The sequence below is a fragment of the Giraffa tippelskirchi genome, chromosome X (assembly GCF_054371585.1).
Source record: "Giraffa tippelskirchi isolate mGirTip1 chromosome X, T2T-mGirTip1v1.2.pri, whole genome shotgun sequence".
Lineage (NCBI taxonomy): Eukaryota > Metazoa > Chordata > Mammalia > Artiodactyla > Giraffidae > Giraffa > Giraffa tippelskirchi.
In genome coordinates, this window is record NC_137289.1 from 10,149,350 (window position 1) to 10,153,156 (window position 3,807).

A 3,807-nucleotide genomic window follows, 5' to 3' on the forward strand; every position below is an offset into this window, starting at 1 on the left:
AGATTTACAATGCCGATGAGATCCTATACAACAGAAATGGCATTTTAGATGGTGAAAATGTCATCAGAGACTTAAAGGAACTTAATCCTATATTTTTCCTAAGAGCATAGTTCATCATTTGCTAATTCAGGGTTGATGGTGACTTTATAAAACATAACTATTAGGAATAATTAGAATCATATATATATATATATATATATATATTTATTATATAATCTTACAAATCGATAAGAAAAAGATGGACAACAAAGACCGTTACAGAAAAATGAACAAAAGATTTGAACAATTCCTTCAAAACAGAGAAATTCCACAGTCCAAAGATCATTTGAAATGGTGCTCAACATTATTAGTAATTAGGAAAACATAAATTAAAACCACAGTACACAGGCCTTGCAGACGCCACCACCCCGAGCCTCCTGCACTGCCCAGCCTAGTTCACATCCACCATGTTTTTGGATATCACCACCCACAGAGAGCCCTTAGGCTGCATCCCCTTTAAACTGTTTGCAGACCAAGTTCCAAAGAGAGCAGAAAACTTTCATACTCTGAGCACTGGGGAGAAAGGATATGGTTATAAAGTTTCCTGCTTTCACAGAATAATTCTGGGATTTATGTGCCGGGGTAGTGGCTTCACATGCCACAATGGCAGTGGTGGCAAGTCCATCTATGGGGAGAAATTTGATGATGAGAATTTCATCCTGAAGCATATGGGTCCTGGCATCTTGTCCATGGCAAATGCTGGTCCCAACACAAAAGAGTTCCCAGTTTTTCATCTACACTGCCAAGACTGAGTGGTTGGATGGCAAGCATGTGGTTGGCAAGGTGAAAGAGCATGAATATTGTAGAAGCTATTGAGCGCGTTGGGTCCAGGAACGGCAAGATCAGCAAGAAGATCACCATTGCTGACTGTGGACAAATCTAATAAATTTGACTTGCCTTCTACTCCGTCACTACTCCATCACCATTCCTTTTGTAGCTCAGGAGAGCACCCCTTCACCCTCATCTGCTCGAAATATCCTATAATCTTTGTGGTCTCCCTGCAGTTCTTTGGGTTCCATATTTTCCTTATCTCCCTCCAAGTTTAGCTAGATAGCAATGTTAAATTTATGATTATTAGATAAAAACTAAACAGAAACAACAACAACAAAAAAACACAGTATGAGATCATTACCCACATTCCAGATTGGTAAATTTTTCAATACAGTTCAGTCGCTCCGTCGTGTCCGACTCTTTGTGACCCCATGGACTTTAGCGCCATTCCTTTTGTAAAATGGTAAATTTTTACAATCTGATAATATCCCATGGTGGAAAAGATATGATTCTAATACTCTGTGGGTGGGAGTGCACAATTAACATAAGCACTTTGGAAAACAAGACTCATTTAATAAAACTGAAAACATATATACTCTGTAGTACAGCAATTCCATTCTGGAGTAAATACCATACACAAGTACATGTATACACACACCCGAAGGCACTGAAAAGAATTCCCATAGTAGCACTGTTCTTAATAGCCCAAACTGGAAACAATCCATAGGTACATTATTGGTGAAGCTAGGAATAATCTGTGGTATTTCTTCTCATAATGAGAATAAGAACTCTAAATATGGGGAGGTGTACCCATATTTTCTGAAATGATTATCATCCCCATATTTCTTTAATAAGGATAGAAAATGTGAGTGCTCAGAGCAAGCTCCAGAGAAAGGTAATGTGCTCTGGTCTAGGAGTAACTGAGATCTTTTTTCCAGATTTTCTCTATTTTTAAAAGCATAACAGTTTTCATTTTGTTAGCTTAAGATTCCATTTTAAATAAGTGTATCAGCATATTAAAATCCACAGAAAGCTAAAGAAGCATTCCCCTGCTCTTGTTATGTTAATGAACATGTCATTTAACTCATTTAAATTTTATTGTCCTCACCTATTAAATGATGATGAGTCAAGTCCAATGAATTAGCAAATAACGGAACACCTGAATAAGAGGGTTCAAATAGGAGTTATCCTCTCTCTCACAATAACAAAAATCCAAAAATTAGCAGTTGCAGGCATTGTTTCAGGTACTCAAAAATGAATTAAAGGACTTAGCCTCTTTCTTTGTGTTTCACCATCATTACTGTAGGGGAGTAAAACTTGCATCCCCCAAATGTCTCTTGGCCCGTGCTTTATTTCCAGCTGAAAACAATCAAGGCCTAAAAGACTCAAGAAGAACATTACCCCTAAATGCTTAGGTGTGTAGACAGGGACAGACCTAGTTATGTCCATTTGTTAAAATCCCTTTTTGTGTTTCACTGGCTCTGCTCGCCACATGACAGGCCAATGAATCTGAGAGATGAAGTGTTGAGGCAAGCAAGGGACTTTAATCAGGGAGCCAGCTGACCAAGAAGATGGCAGGCTAGAGCTTCAAAGTAACCATCTTGTCGGGGACTGCGTGTCAGATTCTTTTACATATCAGAGATGGGTGGAGGTGAGGAAACAAAGTAAAAAGACCATTTAATTCCTGCAAATATCTCCTAGAATGACAAGCTTCAAGTAAGGGGAGGTGTTAGTTTCACTTGCTTACAGTCATTTCATGGGTGATGTGAAATGGAATATCTCCTGTCAAGTCAACAAAAATGCCATCTCTCTCTGTGATTCCAGCCTCCAAAATGTGAATTTCTGGGCTGCGCAGGTAAGCAGCAGTTGAGGTGCGCCAGGCACTGCGCCATTTCCCACACTAAGGATTCAAGAATGTCACAGTCTTTCACAGGTGGGTAGGGTGAGATTGTAAATTCAAAATTAGCCCTTCCTGGTTACATGCCTGGCCCAGCAAACATTTATTTATAAAACACTTCTTTTCCATCTCCATGTCAATTACCTTTCTCCCCTTTGAAGTGCCATACCACTAACTACATCAACATTCTCTTTTGTCTTTAGCTGAAGATGGTATTTAGGTGACCGAAAATCCCATGGATGGAGGAGCCTGGCAGGCTACAGTCCATGGGGTCACAAAGAGTCAGACACGACTGAGTAACTTCACTTTCACTTTTCAGCCCTTTTGGTGAGTTACTCAGTGTTCCTGTGTCTCCCATGTATGCCTTCATGCCTGCTAAGTCGCTTCAGTCATGTCTGACTCTTTGTGACCCCATGGACTGTAGCCTACCAGGCTCCTCTGTCCATGGGATTCTCCAGGCAAGGATACTGGAGTGGGTTGCCATGCCCTCCTCTAGGTGATCTTCCCGAGCCAGGGATTGAAATCCCTTCTCTTCTGTCTCCTGCTTTGGCAGGCAGGTTCTTTACCACTAGCACCACCTGAGAAGCACCCTCCTATATATACATGTTACTAAAATTTGTTTGATTTTGTCCTGCTAATGTTAGACCAGCTAGAAGAACTCAGAAGGGTAGAGGAAAATTTCCTCCTTTCCAACATCACCATGTATTTCCAGGCATCACATGTGTGTGTTATGAGCAGGGAGGGTAAAGAAAGGAGGCTACACCTATGACATCTGTCCTTCTTTCATTAGTAATCAAAATTATTTCTCAGAATACTACTTAAATTTTTCTTTCTTTCATCTTTCTGTCAAGAACTATGCCACAAAGTCAGAGCTTCCTGATCTTGTAGCTCAATGGTAAAGAATCTGCCTAAAATGCAGGAGACACAGGTTGGATCCCTGGGTCAGGAACTGGAGAAGGGGATGGCTACCCACTCCAGTATTCTTGCCTGGGAAATCCCATAGACTGAGGAGACTGATGGGCTACTATCCATGGAGTCACAAAAGAGTCAGACACGACTTAGCAACTGAGCAAGCACACACACACATGCCACAGAGTCAG

General features: G+C 40.7%; 1 pseudogene; it reads left to right on the forward strand.

Annotated features, from left to right (window-relative positions):
• The first annotated feature begins 446 nt into the window (after positions 1-446).
• On the forward strand, positions 447-922 carry LOC145536082 (peptidyl-prolyl cis-trans isomerase A pseudogene; annotated as a pseudogene).
• Positions 923-3,807: the final 2,885 nt, after the last annotated feature.